Consider the following 20,687-nt stretch of genomic DNA (forward strand, 5'->3'; position numbering starts at 1 on the left):
TCATTTTTTTCCTCAGAATTCTACACACAACACCCCATAATGACAACGTGAAAAAAGTTTACTTGAGGTTTTTGCAAATTTATTAAAAATAAAAAAATTGAGAAAGCACATGTACATAAGTATTCACAGCCTTTGTCGTGAAGCTTGAAGTTGAGCTCAGGTGCATCCGGTTTCCCCTGATCATCCTTGAGATGTTTCTGCAGCTTAATTGGAGTCCACCTGTGGTAAATTCAGTTGACTGGACATGATTTGGAAAGGCACACACCTGTCTATATAAGGTCCCACAGTTGACAGTTCATGTCAGAGCACAAACCAAGCATGAAGTCAAAGGAATTGTCTGTAGACCTCCGAGAGAGGATTGTCTCGAGGCACATATCTGGGGAAGGTTACAGAAAGATTTCTGCTGCTTTGTAGGTCCCAATGAGCACAGTGGCCTCCATCATCCATAAGTGGAAGAAGTTCGAAACCACCAGGACTCTTCCTAGAGTTGGCCGGCCATCTAAACTGAGTGATCGGGGGAGAAGGGCCTTAGTCAGGGAGGTGACCAAGAACCCGATGGTCACTCTGTCAGAGCTCCAGAGGTCCTCTGTGGAGAGAGGAGAACCTTCCAGAAGAACAACCATCTCTGCAGCAATCTACCAATCAGGCCTGTATGGTAGAGTGGCCAGACGGAAGCCACTCCTTAGTAAAAGGCACATGGCAGCCCACCTGGAGTTTGCCAAAAGGCACCTGAAGGACTCTCAGACCATGAGAAAGAAAATTCTCTGGTCTGATGAGACAAAGATTGAACTCTTTGGTGTGAATGCCAGGCGTCACGTTTGGAGGAAACCTGGCACTATCCCTACAGTGAAGCATGGTGGTGGCAGCATCATGCTGTGGGGATGTTTTTTCAGCGGCAGGAACTGGGAGACAAGTCAGGATAAAGGGAAAGATGACTGCAGCAATGTACAGAGACATCCTGGATGAAAACCTGCTCCAGAGCGCTCTTGACCTCAGACTGGGGCGACGGTTCATCTTTCAGCAGGACAACGACCCTAAGCACACAGCCAAGATATCAAAGGAGTGGCTTCAGGACAACTCTGTGAATGTCCTTGAGTGGCCCAGCCAGAGCCCAGACTTGAATCTGATTGAACATCTCTGGAGAGATCTTAAAATGGCTGTGCACCGACGCTGCCCGTCCAACCTGAAGGAGCTTGAGAGGTGCTGCAAAGAGGAATGTGCGAAACTGGCCAAGGATAGGTGTGCCAAGCTTGTGGCATCATATTCAAAGAGACTTGAGGCTGTAATTGCTGCCAAAGGTGCATCGACAAAGTATTGAGCAAAGGCTGTGAATACTTATGTACATGTGATTTCTCAGTTTTTTTTTATTTTTAATAAATTTGCAAAAACCTCAAGTAAACTTTTTTCACATTGTCATTATGGGGTGTTGTGTGCAGAATTCGGAGGGAAAAAATGAATTTAATCCATTTTGGAATAAGGCTGTAACATAACAAAATGTGGAAAAAGTGATGTGCTGTGAATACTTTCTGGATGCACTGTAGTTGTATCATCTAACCAAATGCCAGATGTTCTGGATGCTTGAATAAAAAGAGGGGCTAACTTGTCAACTGATCTCCACTTAAGATGGCTCTGATGATTGACAAGAAAGACCCAGAAAACAGATAGTAAGTATGCCCAAGGAGAGCTTGGTTGAGGACTTTAATCAAGAACCTTAACTCTCAGATTACATTCTTCCTCAATTCAGGAATAGTCTAAAATTACCCTGTTCACGTCTTCTATAACAGATTTCCCTAAAAACAACTCTGTTTTAAAGACAGCTATTGTCTTCCATGGCAACAACCTAAGCACTTATAGGTGGAATGAACAGTGAGGGAAATTAAACAAAGAGGGCTTGTATACAGTGTAATACGTCTCTAGATCTCTCCAAGAGATACAGCAGGCCAAAAAGACAGTAGCTGCAGCTGTTACTAAAGCAAAAGCTGGTGCTTGGGAAGATTCTGGCTACATATTGCACAATGACTGGCAAATCATTTGATAATTCAGCAAAAAGTAAATGGAACATTGCCCATTCACTTCATAGCAAGAGTGGAGAAACTGAGGAATCTGACTGAGAGGTGTAAGAAATCCTATTAGGAACTCCTAAACTTAGTGGATATACACGCTTTGAATGAAGCAAGTATAAGACAGAATGTGGTACACTTCTATGTCCAAGGCCATTGCTGTGTTTAAAAAGATTAGGCGTGGTAAGGCTGCATGTGTAGAGAATATTGAGCCAAAAATGTTTAAACTCCAGGACACCGCATTGGTAGCTTAGTTAATGTGCCTCTTCATTACTGTGCGATTTTGACATAATACTTCATAACCTGGAAATAGTGGTTCATTTTTTTTTTCTTCCCCCACAAGAACAAGAGTATTTGTGCTAATGAATCGCACTTCTCGGCCTCCTTGGGAAACACTTTAATCCAGGTACTGAAGTAGCAATTCCACCAACTGTAGAACCTCAGTGAAAAGGAGCAATGCAGATTCTGCCCTGGACGTGAAGCAGTGTACCAATTCTTTGCGAGTTTTACCTATCCAGTCTTTGTATGTGTTGTGGGATATGACTGCATACTCCATGAAAATGAAAAAACCCATCTCAAATGGCTCAAGGATTTTCTTAAAAATGCTTGGTTTCTTCTCCTCTTTGTGATTGACATAGATAAGATACCAAGGCATAGCTAAAGATCTAATGGTTGAATCTCTGCTATTTGCAAATGATCCTATCCTCAGGGCTTCATCTGACCACACACAGCTCAATGTGCACAATCTACACAAGAATCAGCATTTCCAAACACGAGATTACAATAACAAGTAATTCAGAATAGGGATAGGAGTGGTTATGTGAAAACAGGGAAACATAGTGCATTGATAAGTAAAAAGGGTTTATTGTAGATGTAGATTGTAAAGTAGATTGTTAGACAGAAGTGCACTGGTGGAAGTAGAGCAGATGTTACATTAGTTAAAAGTGACAAAACAGAAAATACTCCTTCAGTCAAACATCTCCATTTAAAAGTCAGCCATCTAAGGACATGAGCCTTGACATCTAAGAAAAGAATTAGAGTGCAGGTGCAAACTGTAAAAAATGGAAGGGAAGGCAGAGACTGTTATTGTCACTGTTATTTCTTATCTTTGTCTTCAGACCTCCTGACAGTTGTTTTTGCTCACTTTTACCATTAAAATGCTAACTGTAGTACTTTGTGACTAAATTACTTTTGTGTTGAATTCTTGCATACTTTGTTCTGCATAATCATAGAACACTTACAGCAGTTTGTGCACATGCAAGACTATCAGCACATCATGCTTTTTCAGCGATGGACATAACCTTTAAATAATGGCTACTATAACATTATTAGCAGCAGTAATGCCTCAAAGATACAGTACATACTCAGATTCTAAGTGAATACCTGATATGAATATGATATGAATACCTGGCAACAAAATTTGGCAAATCAAGAAGATGCTAGATGAACTGTGTCACTCAGGCGGTCTCAGAAGACCTGAAAATGTCTCCAGAATGCTTTGAGGACTATTGCTGACAAAAGGAAAGCCCGGTCTGACCAACTCAATTTGTCATCACTGTACACTTGTGGCAGTAGATAATTAGATGACTAACCTTCTTAACATGCCTCTTACTCATATAAAATCTGACTATGAATCAGAGTGACCACAGCACCCTGCATTGTTAAAATGTAATCAAGAAGTAGTGATTAAAATATTAACTTCAAAACCAAGATGGGATATAAAAAACACATATGTCTAACAAACATTACAACACTAACCAACCCAGGATAGGAGCCACAATTATGTTGTGCTCACAACCCACATGTCAGTTTCATAAATGTTTTTCACAGTAATAAGCAGACAGATCTGGTATTGGTTAAAATTACAGTGTTTTTGGAACAACTGTCTTGAAAAAGTAGAAGCTGCCCCATTATTATCCTTTTAATCCTTTTCCCAATATACCCAGCATCTCTCCTCTGCACATGTCCAAACCAACGCAATCTCGCTTCTCTGACTTTGTCTCCCAACCGTCCAACTTGAGCTGACCCTCTAATGTCCCCATTTCTAATCCTATCCATCCTTGTCACACCCAATGCAAATCTTAACATCTTTAACTCTACCACAACCAGCTCTGTCTCCTGCTTTCTGGTCAGTGCCACCGTCTCCAACCCATATAACATAGCTGGCCTCACTACCATCCTGTAGACCTTCCCTTTCATTCTTGCTGATATCCGTCTGTCACAAATCACTCCTGACACTCTTCTCCACCCATTCCACCCTGCCTGCTCTCTTTTTCACCTCTCTTCCACAATCCCCATTACTCTGTACTGTTGATCCCAAGATTTTAAACTCATCCACCTTCGCCAACTCTACTCCTTGCATCCTCACCATTCCACTGACCTCCCTCTCATTTACACACACGTATTCTGTCTTGTTCCTACTGACCTTCATTCCTCTCCTCTCTAGAGCATATCTCCACCTCTCCAGGGTCTCCTCAACCTGCTCCCTACTATCACTGCAGACCACAATGTCATCAGCAAACATCATAGCCCAAGAGGACTCCTGTCTAATCTCGTCTGTCAACTTGTCCATCACCATTGGAAATAAGAAAGGGTTCAGAGCTGATCCCTGATGCAATCCCACCTCCACCTTGAATGCATCTGTTACTCCTACCTCAGACTTCACCACTGTCACACTTCCCTCGTTCATATCCTGTACAACTCTTACATACTTCTCTGCCACTCCTGACTTCCTCATACAATATCACAACTCCTCTCGAGGCACCCAGTCATATGCTTTCTCCAGGTCCACAAAGATGCAATACAACTCCTTCCCTCTTCTTAAAATACATATTCACCACAGCCATGGCCATCCTTTTGGCAAAATCCACTATCCTCTGACCTTCTTCATTCCTCTCCTTGACACCATACCTACCCATCACCTCCTAGTCTCCTCTGTTCCCTTCACCAACATGTACATTGAAATCCATTTCAATCACCACTTTCTGTCCCTTGGGTGCACTGTTCATCACTTCATCCAACTCACTCCAAAAATCTTCTCTCATATCCATCACACACCCAACTTGCGGGGCATATGCACTAACAACATTCATCATCACACCTCCAATTTCCAGCTTCATAATCATCACTCTGTCTGACACTCTTTTCACCTCCAATATACTCTTGACATACTGTTTCTTCAGAATAACCCCTACCCCATTTCTCCTAACATCCACACCATGATAGAACAATTTGAATCCACCTCAGATCTACCTGGCCTTACTCCCATTCCATTTAGTCTCTTGCACACACAATATATCAACCTTCCTTCTCTCCATCATATCTGCTAACTCTCTCCCCTTACCAGTCATACTGCCAACATTCAAAGTTCCTACCCTCAGTTCCACTCTCTTTACCTTCCTCCTCTCCTTCTGCCTCCGGACACATCTCCCCCCTCTTCTTCTTCAGCCAACAGTAGCCCAATTTAACACCAGCACCCAGTTGGCTAACAGTAATGGTGGTGGTCATTGTTAACCCGGGGCTCGACCGATCCGGTATAGAAATCTGTATTGTTGTCCGCATATTGATTTGGCAAAATTTTACAGATGCCCTTCCTGACGTAACCCTCCCCATTTATCCAGGCTTGGGACGGGCACAAAGAAACAGACTAGCTTGTGCATCCCCTGTGGCTGGGTTTTAAACTTGCACAATGTGTCTAAATAAATACATTTCACTTGTTAGTTTAAATTAAAAAAGCACTTCATACTTTTGCACATTCTATAGACTGTTTGCCATATGCAGTGAAGCAATATGCACTATTTAAATGAAAACATCACTCTGAAAAGAATAGGCAAAAAAGCCCAAACCCCCTCCCTGCCACCATAAGTATGAAAATGGTTTGAACTTGATGGTATTTTATGACTCATTATTGAGACATTTTATAGCTAAAATTGACTAAAATGTACCGGATTCTTTATGAAGCCGAACTAATGTAAACTGATAAGAAATAAAACTATGAACAAAGTCACTTCTTAATTGGAGCAACTGGTAAATTCTGCCTACCAAGTTCACTTACACAACTCAATCTATCCAATCCATTTTACAAACCCACATTTTAAGTACATGTTATAGAAACTTCAGGCATTCCTAAAAACCTGACAGAATGGCAGAAGATAGAAGCAACACTGAACAAGAAGCCAACTCAACACAACATTTTATAAAAAGCTAATAAAGCCCACCCTTCAAAAACAAGAATGTTGCTGCCAGACGAACAGTTCAAAACTCTGTCCAATCCATTACTGGCATTGAGTACTAGGAAGGAACCAACACTGAATGGAACAATCTACCCACAGGGTACAAACGCTCATGCACACACACTTAACTATGCTCTGCTAACTTAAAATTCCCAATCTACTTCACTTAAGTTCATCTTTGAGACTTGAATGGATTTGAAAACTCACATAAACATGACAACTCAGACAAACTTGCAAATTACATAGACAGAGCCTGGGCCAGGAATTACGAAATAACATTTAAACTTTGAACATTTTTACAGTGCTTGTGTGCAGTACTTACGAGTAGAGCTTCTACAGTAAAAGTATTTAGTGCTTGTAAATAGCCAGGGCATATGTGTTCATTCCTTAGAAAGAAAGCATTTATTTAAGTAAAGGTAGGCAGCTGAAATGAAAGAATTTAACAGAGGAGCTCGGTGGAGGTAGAAACAGACAAGAGCATAAGTAAATAACTAGCAGCTGATATCAGTGAGTGAATTTTCTTATTAAGAAAGAAGTAATGTGTGCCTTTCTTAGCAGTCAGAAAAGTCAGCACAATTAAGTGGGTGACAGCATAAAAGTTTATTAACAGGAAAGGAATACAAACAGCGTAAATAAGTAAAGAAAACAGACAGGGAAAGTAAAGTTTAATAACTTCAAAGAAAGACACACAGCAGGCAGTCGATGGAGAAAGTATTGCAGGAGCCTACAAGGCCAGAAGGTGTTAACTGCAGCAGCTCTTTAACTATTAATTTATTAAGTTTAATAATTTAAGTTAAATCATTTAAATTTACTAAAAACAATCTAAAAGAAATTTAACAATGAGGCCAGTGCAGCACAAGTCCTGTTGGATGTTGGACATCTTGGAGAAGTCAGTCCCCCTTTAAAGCTTTGTCTGCAGGAGATGTCAGCTGATCAAAAACATTAAGCTCAGGATGATCTAGTTAGCCTGCCTTGTAGTAGAGAATTGGCAAACTTGTCCCAGGTGTCCTTTAGAGGGATAGTATGCACCCCTAAAGTGGCGTGACAGAGGACTCCACACCAGACAGAGATAGGTGAGTCTCAGTCGCAAGGCACATAGAAAAGGGGGCACACTGTCCATAGGTATCAATGTCAAAACTGGAAGTGTCACAACCATTTTCAGTTATTGTGGATATGGATAGTGTCTCTGAAAACACTAAGGTCGTAGGCCCACATGAGGAACCCCAACATACCACCCCACAAAGGCAGTGATTATGACAGTGAGGAACTCAAGCATTATGGGGATCGAAGCGCAGGTTTGCTCCAGAAACCGACAGTCTCATATGGTGTGTTGCCTTTCGAGTGAACAGGTGGAAGACCTCCCTAGAAGGGTGAATAGGCTCATGTCCAGAGCAGGGCTGGATCCAGTTGTCCTATATGCATAGTGCATGCAAGGTTTCCCTTACGAATATGAAATGTTCAAAACCAGTTAAAAAATGGATAAACAGATGTTTAAAAGCACATACATGGACGTGTTCAGTGTAATCTGAAAATAAATGTGAAGCCTTGTTTCTTTCTAGGGTCTGTATAGGACTCAGCATTAAAATAAGTTTCTTCGTGTCGTCATTTTGTCTTCTCTTACAACATAGTGACACTACAAGTTGAACGATTAAAACTCACATCTGATCACTCACATCACTGCGCTCACAAAGCATGTATGACGCTATTAATGAACTAACTCCATAATGGTATAAAAGTTGTAATAACTAAAGCCTATGTGTGTGTATGTGTTTTTTTTTAAATAATAATAAACATGATTTGCACAGTCATGCGTTGAAATTCTCCAGTCTTGAAGACAAAGTATTTCTAGACATGACTTCTCTTTTTCTTTTCAACACATGGGGGTGTGGTGCTATATCTTGTTCACCATGAGCCATTTTATATGTACTTCTTATTCATTGTAAGATAGGCGCTATATAGCGCCCAACACGACACAGATTGGACACAGGAGACAGGTGTAAAATAAATAACTATATATTTTTCTTTCCCTGTGGGTGCACGTCTTCCCCGTGTTCCACAGGCAATACGTAGTCCCAAAACACAGCACACTAATAACCCTAAAGCACTTTTCTTCTCTCTTTCACCACCACACCTCCTTAGCAAGCTTTGTCCTCTTCCCACCGACTCTGGCCATTGAGTGTTGGTTGCTGGCTCCTTTTATAGTTCACCCGGAAGTGCTCCAGGTGTTTGATCACTGAGTTCCGGCTGCACTTCCGGGTATGATGAACATGCTGCCCACAGGGGCTAAGGAGTCCCATACACAGCACCCCCTGGCGGTGCCTGCAGGACCCAACAGGGCTGCATCCAACTCCAATTCCCATGTTGCCCTGTGGGAAACTGAAGCACCGCTCCAACCCAGGGGGGCGGCCATCTAGCGTCCAGGGGGAGGTATTGAACTGTCCAGGGCTGCTCCCCCTGAATATAGTGTGCAGGGGCGTCCCGGCTGGGCATGGACCCCGGCTGCCTGCCACATCATGTATTTCTCATGTAATACTTCGTCTCTTAGAGTAATTCATCTACTTGCAATCATGCATTAGTCAACTACCAACTGTTATTTAAAACTACCTATACTGAAAAAAAGCTAGAACTGTTATATTTTTTATAACATTAGTATTGACTGGAACCTAAAGTATTTGTCCTTTTGGCATATTGGGGAGGAATTTGAGTAGGTTAGTTCAGGATTGTTTAAACAATGGGGGGGTTTTAGGAAATTTAGGACAGGCCAGGTTTACAATTGTATAAGAAGGGACAAAAAATAGTGTAGAAAATAAATATCCATAGTAATGCAAATTCTAATCCAAAGTTTAAGTGCAAAAATAATTTAAGTAGCACATTAAAAATAGCTTACTATATGCTAGAAGTAACAAGTGAGTTGGAGTTGCATGTACAAGAGCATAATTATGACATTATAGCTATAAAAGAAACCATTCTAAATAACAAGGATGGTGATGAATATAACATACTGTAGATGAACACAAATTTTTAAGAAGGATAGACAGAATACAAAAGGAGAGGTGCATTAATGTAAAACAGAATTTAAATGCAACTCTTCTTCAGCTGGATGAGAAGCCACATCTTAGCCAGAAGTATGGATTCATCTTGAAAGCCTTAGGGAAAGAAGCCTTACTTTGGGAGTGTGATACAGAACAATGTGCAATTTTTTAATAATATTAAAAAGATAAGTTTACAGGAAGATATTACAGTCATGGGGGACTTAAACTACAGAAATATTCACTGAAGCGGAGTACAAGAGCCAGAGTTTGTAGATTTAATCAGTGACTGTTTTAAACATAGCATGTTAAAGCACCAATGCAGGGGGAACCCTGACTAGTAGTTTAGATAGATAGATAGATAGATAGATAGATAGATAGATAGATAGATAGATAGATAGATAGATAGATAGATAGATAGATAGATAGATAGATAGATAGATAGATAGATAGATAGATAGATACTTTATTAATCCCAATGAGAAATTCACATTCTTCAGCAGCAGCATACTGATACAATAAATAATATTAAATTAAAGAATGATAATAATAAAGGTGAAAAAAAAAAAAAAACAGACAATAACTATGTATAATGTTAAATATTAACGTTTACCCCCCCTGGTGGAATTAAAGAGTTCATAAAAGCCTGATAGAATTCAGGGTGTAAAAGTGACTGAACCACTAGGGTTGAGGGACCATAATGAGACACAGTTCTACAGTGTTTTGGCAGAATGCAGATGCAAGTTTAACTATGGCAAGGCAAATTTTTGAACAGATGCGGTACAGTCTAAAAGGGGTAAACTCGGATAAGCTTTCAAGTGTGCAGACAGTTGAAGAGCAGTGGAACTGGTTAAAAAACATTTTACATATAATTCAGGACAGGTATATCTAGTGCTGGGCAGTATGACCAAAATTCTATATCACGGTATTTTTCTAAATTATACCGGTTTCACGGTATTGGATGGTATTTTTTTCCCATGCATAAGTGGATGTTAACCACATTTTCCACTGCAATTACTGGCTAAGAATAGCCTATTCCACTATCATGATCATTGTACAAAAAAACATTTTAATGGGCACACAAGTATTAATACAGGTTTGCATGGCCCCATAAAGTGATAGTTTTCAAGGGGGTGGCACTAATGAAGAGAAGGAATCACATTGCATGACAGATGCAGTCAAAATATAGAACCTTTAATTGAACAAATTTTGCAAACAACTTAAACTAAAATTTTGACAACATATTTTCAACCATCCAAAGAGGCATTTAGACTTAGTAAAATATCCAGAGGTGCTTGTCAAAAGTTGTATTGCACTGAACATGTCTTAGAAAAGGAATAAATGGTAAATATTTTTTGTAAACCAACTGCCCTTTCTGTTAATGTTAACGATCTCTGTCCACTGACACGTTAAAGTGACTTTTTAAACAACTTTACCATTATTAAACTGCATAATATTTAAACTAATAAATAATAACAATATAAATAATAGTGCAACTTCCAGTAATGATACTATTACTTCCAAGACTTCAAGCCCAGGTTCATTACACAGTATTCACCAAATTAAAATAAAATTAAACAAGTGCAACTTGGTGATGACATCTTTACAAACTGACCCATCATTAAGGCAAACTGCATTAATATGGACCTTGCTTCAAGCTAAGCTATATACATAAATAATAAAACTGCAACTTGCATTTATAATGCTATTTGTGGTATAGCCCTACAGAAATGTATTAGGGCCACTGTGAAGAAAAAAAAAAATACGGACACAGTGAAGAAAAAAAAAACTATATGTCGAGAATAAAGTCGACATGTTGACTTTATTCTCAACATTTCCACTTTAATCTCGACGCATATGTCGAGATTAAAGTTGACATTTCCACTTTATTCTCATAGTTTACTTTGTCATTAAAGTAGATTGTCGTAAACTAAACTTCATCCTAAAATCAATGTTTACTAGGATTTTCTCAAACCCCGTCATAAGTTAATGTAGCACATTAAATGCTTTGTGTTAAGAGTTCCCCGACCCAGTTGTTAATCGCTACGTGCTTCTTAAACTGACTTCCTCTGCACTAAGAGGAGGCACCAGCAGCGATCGCCGCACAGAATACATTTACTTCATGATATTCCTGCTCTCTGAAAATGTAGAATGCTAAGATAAATTTTCATGATGAAATGCATTAAACCAGGTATTAAACATGCACGGTAATGCTGCTCCCTCGCAGTAAGGGGTCCCCAGGTGTACATTCAGTGTAGAAAAATTTATGGCAGGTGTGACAAGGCTCCAAAAAACTGGATGTATGAATGGGTATCATACAGGTTTAACTTAAATATCGTGTAAATATTGGGTTTGTGATCTGGTGGTCGGAGACACGAACACAGAATTCAATGGATGTTCTTCTGAGCGGGCTTGCTTTATTGCAGGCGTGCTGTCTCTGTCTAACATACCAAACACTCAGCTCCTATCTTTCCTTTTTCTTTCTCCACATAACCAATCACCACACGACAAACGCCTTTGTGAAATTAAAACTAGTTATAAACTTAGACCACGGAGTGTTCAGAACTTTAAAAAAATCTTCGTTATACATGTTTAATTATGCCATCCATTCAGGGTTGCATCTATCCCAGCAAGCATTGTGTGTGAGACAGGAGGAAATCCTGAACAGGGCGCCAGCACATCACAGGGTGAATACGAGCAATACATACACTAGCAGGGTCAATATAGCATAACAAATCCCCACATCCTACATGACTTTGGGAAAAAAATGAAGCACACTGAGTAAACCCACCAGAAAAACATGCAAATTCAAGGCAGGGAACACCCTGGACACCCTTGCTATGACGCAGCACTGCACTCTCCATGCCACCGTGCCCCTACATGATTAATACATGCTTTAATGCATTTCATCGTGAAAATGATATCAAGTATTTATCTTAGCATTCTAAATGTTCAGGGAGCAGGAATATCATGAAATTAATGTATTCTGTGTGGTGATCGCTGCCTGCGCCTCCTCGTAGTGCAAGAGGAAGTCAGTTTAAGAAGCATGTAGCAATTGACATGGCTCGGGGAACACTACACAAAGCATTTAATGTGCTACATAACTTATGACGGGGTTTGAGAAAATCTAGTAAATTAAATATTCATTTTAGGTTGAAGTTTAGTTTACAACATTCTACTTTAATGACAAAATAAACTGAGAATAAAGTGGAAATGTTGACTTTAATCTCGACATAAGCGTCGAGACTGAAGTCAACATGTCGACTATTCTCAACATATAGTTTGTTTTTTTTCCCACTGTGTCCTTATTTTTTTTTTCTTCACCGTGGCCCTAATACGATTAGAAATGCAAGTTGCAGTTTTATTATTTATGTATATAGCTTAGCTTGAAGCAAGGTCCATATTAATGCAGTTTGCCTTAATGATGGTTCAGTTGGTAAAGATGTCATCACCAAGTTGCTCTTGCTTTATTTTATTTTATTTTTATTTGGTGAATACTGCGTAATGCATCTGGGCATGAAATCTTGAAGTAACAGTATTATTACTGGAAGTTGCACTATTATTTATTTTATTGTTATTATTTATTAGTTTAAATATTATGCAGTTTAATGATGGTAAAGTTGTTTAAAAAGTCACTTAAACATGTCAGTGGACAGAGACTGTTAACATTAACAAAGTGTAGTTGGTTTACAAAAAATATTTACTATTTATTCCTTTTCTAAGACATGTTCAGTGTAATACAACTTTTGACAAGCACCTCTGGATATTTTACTAAGTCTAAATGCCTCTTTGGATGGTTGAAAATATGTTGTCAAAGTTTTAGTTTAAGTTGTTTGCAAAATGTGTTCAATAAAAAGGTTCTATCTCTTGACTGCAACTGTCATGCAATGTGATTCCTTCTCTTCATTAGTGCCACTCCCTTGAAAACTTTATGGGGCCATGCAAACCTGTATTAATACTTGTGTGCACATTAAAACGTTTTTTTGTACAATGTGCAATTCTCATGACAGTGGAATAGGTTATTCTTAGCTAGTCTACTGCAGTAATTGCAGTGGAAAATGTGGTTAACATCCACTTATTCATGGGAAAAAAATACCGTTGAATACCGTGAAACCAGTATAATTTAGAAAAATACCGTGATATAGAATTTTGGTCATACAGCCCAGCACTACTGAAAAGGAAAAAAAAACAAGTGTATAAGGCATATAAGACTAACAACCCTAATGCTAATCATATGGTATAGGAGAACATGAGGGCAGTCATTAAGAAGGATATTAAGGAAGCTAAAATGCAGTTAGAGAGGAATATAGCAAATAAAGCAAAAGATGACCCAAAGAAACTCTTTCAGTATGTTAACAGTAAAACAACAGTCAAGGAGGAGGTGAAGTGTATCAGGATTAGTAAAGGGGAAATAAAATATATAGACAGTGAAATAGTGAATGCAATAATTTGCATTTTTATGAAATCTTCTCATGTGAGAAGTGGATAACCTCCTAGCAGTGACAGGGACTACTACGGAGGTACTGAGGGATTTGGAAATTGTAGAGGGAGAAGTATTGCTAAGATTAAATAGGATGAAATCTAACAAATCACCAGAACCCAATAATATTTATCCTCAAGTACTTAAGGAAATTAGTGAATACAGTAATCCCTTACCTATCGTGGGGGTTACATTCCAGAGCCCCCCGCGATAGGTGAAAATCCGCGAAGTAGCGACCTATATTTATTTTATTATTTATACATATTTTAAGGCTTTATAAACCCTTCCCACACTCTTATAAACCTTTCTCACTCTTTTGTTAACCTTTCCCACTTCCTATGCTCTTAAACACTTTCTGCATTCTTAAACACCGCAGACCAACACTGCACACTGCACGCAGCGATCAGACGTCAATGTGTCTGCACTCGCTTTGTGAAGGGGGGCAGCTGAACTCTGAGCAGAGCAGAAATGGACTTTGTGCTGCTTCTGCCAAAATGCCTGCTTGTCGCTCTGCGTGTTCGGAAGGAGGAGGAGGAGTGGGGGTGTGTGAGGGCTGAACGCACGTTCGCTCAAACCCCCCTCCCCGGAGGCGCAGTACGCATTGTCAAGGGGGTGGGGAGCTGAATGAACGCTAAGGAGAAGTGGACTTTGTGCTGGCTTTGTGCTGCTTGTCGCTCTGCGTGTCAATAATTTAAAAGCCTGTACAGCACCTATTTTCCTGTCTCACTGTCTTGTCTTGCGTGAAGTTAAAATGTTTTATAATAGTGAGATGTTACTCATATCCTTAGCCCGACATCCACATATCATATGTGTTAACAAAGTGTGTTTTTTAGGTTTACATGTGTTTAAAGCATGTGGGATGGGTATTTTAAGGCTTAAACTATAAAAATGTTTATTTATATGGTCTTTCTATATCGCGGATTTTCTCCTGTTGCTGATGGGTCTGGAACATAACTTCCGCGATAGGCGGGCAATCACTTGTATTTAAAAACCTGCGAAGTCGTGAATCCGCGAAAAGTAAACCGCGAAGTGGCGAGGGATTACTGTATATGTATAAACCCATGACACAAATTTTAGGAGATCTCTGAACACTGGGGAAATTCCAAAAGAATGTAAAATATTATCACATCTCTCTATTATATAAAAAAAATCCTGGGACGAGACATGACTCTTTCAGAGAGATACTTTCATGTCCCACGAGATGAGACTGAGCCAAGAGATTTAACCATGCCCGGGGCCGGAAATAAAAGACAAAGAGTAGATGACAAAGTAGAATGTCGTAAAGAGGCTCAAAAACATTGGTGCGATACCCATGCAGAGCAGGTTAGAGATAATGAGAGTACTAAAATTCAAGTCTCAAAAAAATTATAGTAAAGATCGCATTAGTGCAAACAAACGGATGTTATTACTCGGTGAAATAACGGAACAGTGAAAAGAGATCGAATATATTGTTCAGATTTAAACTTTAAGTCGGAGACTTGTAGATTGTCAAATTCATGTTGCCATCAGGGAAAAGTAGTGTTTCTTCCCAATGAAGAGGTGTATCCACGAGAATTAAAAGATTTGTTGTTTGGTGAAAGTGAAATCCACATACGTGAGCAGCAGAGATGCAAAGTGGCTGGCGCGTAGCACAGGCCGGGGAGTTGGCGAACGAAGAAAGCAAGGGACGAAGCCCCCTAGTTATATAAAAAGGTTGATTGGGCAGATCAAAGTAACTATAGGCCAGTAACCTTAACATGCATCATAGGTAAATTAATGGAAGGAATTATTAAGGTTAAGACTGAGCAACACATGGCAAGAACTGGAGTTTTAATGAACAGTTGGTATAAGTTTATACAAGGGAGGTCATGTTTAACTAACATGCAGGAATGCTGTAAGGATGCAACAGAAAGATATGATAAGAGCAGTGTATATTATATTATATTATATTATATATCTTGATCATCAGAAAAAAATTAGTAAGGTACTACATGAAAGATAGGGCATCAAACTAAAAGAAGTGAGAAAACAAAATGTAGTTTGTAGATGGATGCAGAATTGGCTAAAACACAGGAATCAGAGGGTTATGGTGCGAGGAACCTTATCAGATGTCAAGAGTGTTGTTCCTCAGGATCAATGCTGGGGCTGCTTCAATTTTTATATATAAATGATTTGAAGAGGAATAGAAATAACAAGCTGGTTAAGTTTGCAGAAGATACCAAACTGGTTGGACTGGCAGATAATCTAGAATCAATTGAATCATTACAGAGAAACTTAGACAGCATACAGGCTGGGGCAGATTTGTGGTAGACAAAATTTAATTTAAGCAAATGTATAGTAATACACAAAGGAAGTAAACAATGGGAGGTCTGAAAATTAAAAGTACACCTCATAAGAAGGATTTAGAAGTTATAATGGACTTGTCACTATCAACTTCCATACAGTGTTTAGAAGCCATTAAGAAGGTTAACAAAATGTTAGGTTATATAGCATGATGTGTGGAGTGCAAGTCAAAGGAGGTTATGCTGAAGCTTTATAACGCATAGGTGAGGCCTCACGTTGAGTACTGTGTGCAGTTTTGGTCTTCAGGATACAAAAAAACACATGGCAGCTGTGATGGTTGGCCGGCAGCTCAACCAGGCCAGGACACCCTGAGGACGGAAGGATGGGGGGAAGCAGCTACTTGTGGATACTGCCTCCCCCAAAATGCTAGATGGCAGCACCCCTGGAGTGTAGCAGTGCCCCAGATTTCCACAGGGCATCCTGGAACTTGGAGTGCGGTTTCTCAGCCCTGTTGGGTACTGCCAAGAGGAGCTATGAGAGGACCATAGGAGCCATGCCTCATCCATATCCCGGAAGTACTCCCAAATCACAAGGACAGAAGTTCCGAAGTACTTCAGGGCTGAAGAAAAAGCTAGTTCTTCCTTAGACTCAGAAGTGCTAACAAGTCACGTGGTCGGGAGGACAGAAGCACTTCCAGGTCAAAGGCTATATAAAGGACTGCTGTAAACCCAGAAAGCGAGCTGGAGTTGGGAGGTGTAGGACAGAGCTTGCTGGGAGGTGTGGAGGAGAGAATTTGTTTATTATTATAGTATTGTGTATTGCCTGTTAATTGTGGTGGATGTGCTTAAAGGCACTATTAGAGGAAGAAAGGGATTAAAGGATCTTCCTGTTGCTTTTAACCTGTGTCCAGGGCGTCTGTTTGTTGGGTTTGAAGGGGCAACAGCAACCCCTAGTGTCTTTACACAGCACTAGAAAAAGTCAAGAGAGGAGCAACTAGACCTATTTAAGGACTACAGGGGATAAGCTATGAGGAAAGATTACAGTTTAAGCTAAAGGATATTAAGAGGTGACATAACTGAAGTGCTTAAAATTAGGAAATAAATTAGTACAGTGGATTGAGACAGTTACTTTAAAATGAGTTCATCAAAAACACACAGAACATAGTTGGCAACTTAAGGATACATTCCGCCCAAACATTAGGAAGTTTTTTTCCCCCCACAAAGAGAACTATAGACCCATGGAATAAGTTGCCAAGTAGTGTGGTAGACAGTAGGACTTTAGAAATCTTCAAAACTAGATGTGATGTTATTTTGGGGAATTTAAGTGGATAAGACTAGCCAGCTTTGTTGAGCTTAGTCGCCTGTTCTTATCTAAATTTTTCTAATGCTCTAATGTCCTATAGTAACGACAATTGCATCAGCCTGGTTGTGAAATAGTAATGAGTCACCAACAGTACGAGATGGTATTCCATCAATCAAAGCCAGCAGGAGAACAGTTTATAAAACTCAAGCCTGCTATAGTCACATGAATTACAGTAAGTGCAGCAACAGTGAGACATCTTTCCAAAGACAATAAGCTACCTAAAAGAGCAATGTAAACAGCATGAATCTATTGGCAGAGAGACTTAGAAATTACCCACACAGTGCTACCTTGGTGTGAAAAGCAAGACAAGGGGAGGACCTAAAGTCTGACTTAGCAAAGCATCGAGTACCTTGTAGACCCAAATTGGACTTGCTGAGCTCTTATGAAGTGTTGCTGAAGCGTTTCAAGGCTGAGAACCAAGGCCTAGAACGCTAGTTGCAGCAGCAGTACAGGAAAGGCAGCAACTGAGAGATTGCTAACTTTGCAGCTCCTCCAGCTACTAAGGTCTATTGGTCTGGGTGCAATGCCTTCAGCAGAGCTAGAAAAAGGATTAACACTACACAGGCAAAGGACAAGGAAGATCTTAGTGATGTTAAAAATGTTTACTCTAAAAAGTGAGCCTTTATAATGTGTATCTATCCAGAATTTACCTACTAAAAGTGTATAGTTCACAGAGACAATTTTTGTTAGAAGCTAATCATTTTTATATAGAGTGACAGACCTCTGTAATTAACAATGCTGCAATTCAACTACCCATGCAAAACCTTTCCAGTACTGGGCTGCAGCTCTGCAGGCACAGATACAAGATGGGAGCCAGTCATGCAACTGTAATTTAGAGTCTTGCATAAACTTTACTGAAATATCACTTGGGGTACATGAGTTTAGTTTTTCTTCTCATAAGTCTTTATAACCTAAAATAGTACTACATAAAAATAACACCCTTGGGTTTCATTAATTTGAAATAAAAATATGACAGAAAATGCACATTTAGTATTAAATTATTAAATTTAGAATAGGGTAAAATTAGTCAGTTCAGTCAAGGGAATTACCAGGCAACTTCTTGTTTGGAAACACAAGGTAAATTGCTAAATAATGTTGCCTGATATCTGAATTGTAAAATATATCATCATTATATGAGCAGCATGGCAGCACAGTGGTTAGTGCTGCTGCCTCATTGATCAAGTATCTGGGGTTTAAATCCTCCACCTGGTTACTACCAATGTGAAATCTGTCCAGGGTTGGTTCCTGCCTTGCATCTGAAGCTGTGACCCTGAGCAGTTTTGAGGTAGCGATGTAGGTTTCACCGAAGTGAAGACACAACATATTTTCCAAACTACTTAACGAATTCAGGGTTGTGGCACTGGCCGAACACGAGAATTAACCCTGGATAAGGGACCATCACACAGTATTTACTGCAACCATTGGCATACCTGTTGGTTGGTTGGGGGGAGTTTAGGGGGTTGAGAAGGGGCATGGCTTGTTGGTAGGCGTAGGGGGTGGTGTGCCCTGTGCTGCACTTTTTTTTGTTATAACATTTAGTAGTAGACTTTTTAGACTTTTGTGGTGGACTGGCACCCTGCCCAGGGATTTGTTCCTGCCTTGCATCATGTGTTGGCTAGGATTGGCTCCAGCAGACCCCGTGACCCTGTGTTAGGATATAGCGGGTTGGAAGATGACTGACTGACTGACTTTTTAGACTTAGGACAGTTGTGTTTGTAGGGGCTTTGACAAGCTAATGTGTGTTATCTATGCCAAAATTACAACATTTTTAATGTTTAAAAACCGTTACAAATACTGTACATACAATGCATCCGGAAAGTATTCACAGCGCATCACTTTTTCCACATTTTGTTATGTTACAGCCTTATTCCAAAATGGATTAAATTCATTTTTTTCCTCAGAATTCTACACACAACACCCCATAATGACAACGTGAAAAAAGTTTACTTGAGGTTTTGCAAATTTATTAAAAATAAAAAAATTGAGAAAGCACATGTACATAAGTATTCACAGCTGTTACCATGAAGCTCAAAATTGAGCTCAGGTGCATCCTGTTTCCCCTGATCATCCTTGAGATGTTTCTGCAGCTTAATTGGAGTCCACCTGTGGTAAATTCAGTTGATTGGACATGATTTAGAAAGGCACACACCTGTCTATATAAGGTCCCACAGTTGACAGTTCATGTCAGAGCACAAACCAAGCATGAAGTCAAAGGAATTGTCTGTAGACCTCTGAGACAGGATTGTCTCGAGGCACAACTCTGGGGAAGGTTACTGAAAAATTTCTGCTGCTTTGAAGGTCCCAATGAGCACAATGGCCTCCATCATCCGAAAGTGGAAGAAGTTCAAAACCACCAGGACTCTTCGTAGAGCTGGCCGGCCATCCAAACTGAGCGATCGGGGGAGAAGGGCCTTAGTCAGGGAGGTGACCAAGAACCTGATGGTCACTCTGTCAGAGCTCCAGAGGTCCTCTGTGGAGAGAAGAGAACCTTCCATAAGGACAACCATCTCTGCAGCAATCCACCAATCAGGCCTGTATGGTAGAGTGGCCAGATGGAAGCCACTCCTTAGTAAAAGGCACATGGCAGCCCGCCTGGAGTTTGCCAAAAGGCACATGAAGGACTCTCAGACAATGAGAAAGAAAATTCTCTGGTCTGATGAAACAAAGATTGAACTCTTTGGTGTGAATGCCAGGCGTCACGTTTGGAGGAAACCAGGCACCGCTTATCACCAGGCCAATACCATCCCTACAGTGAAGCATGGTGGTGGCAGCATCATGCTGTGGGGATGTTTTTCAGTGGCAGGGACTGGGAGACTAGTCAGGATAAAGGGAAAGATGACTGCAGCAATGTACAGAGACATCCTGGATGAAAACCTGCTCCAGAGCGCTCTTGACCTCAGACTGGGGTGACGGTTCATCTTTCAGCAGGACAACGACCCTAAGCACACAGCCAAGATATCAAAGGAGTGGCTTCAGGACAACTCTGTGAATGTCCATGAGTGGCCCAACCAGAGCCCAGACTTGAATCCCATTGAACATCTCTGGAGAGATCTTAAAATGGCTGTGCACCGACGCTTCCCATCCAACCTGATGGAGCTTGAGAGGTGCTGCAAAGAGGAATGGGCGAAACTTGCCAAGGATAGGTGTGCCAAGCTTGTGGCATCATATTCAAAAAGACTTGAGGCTGTAATTGCTGCCAAAGGTACATCGACAAAGTATTGAGCAAAGGCTGTGAATACTTATGTACATGTGATTTCTCAGT

The 20,687-nt window shown here is 40.2% G+C and overlaps 1 protein-coding gene across 1 annotated transcript in view; it reads right to left on the reverse strand.

The window, feature by feature from the left end:
- nyx (nyctalopin) overlaps positions 1-20,687 on the reverse strand; it is a 47,882-nt gene that overhangs the window by 26,192 nt on the left and 1,003 nt on the right. The gene's annotated exons all lie outside the window — the stretch shown is intronic.

Source organism: Erpetoichthys calabaricus, chromosome 4, assembly GCF_900747795.2.
Source record: "Erpetoichthys calabaricus chromosome 4, fErpCal1.3, whole genome shotgun sequence".
Classification (NCBI taxonomy): Eukaryota; Metazoa; Chordata; class Cladistia; order Polypteriformes; family Polypteridae; genus Erpetoichthys; species Erpetoichthys calabaricus.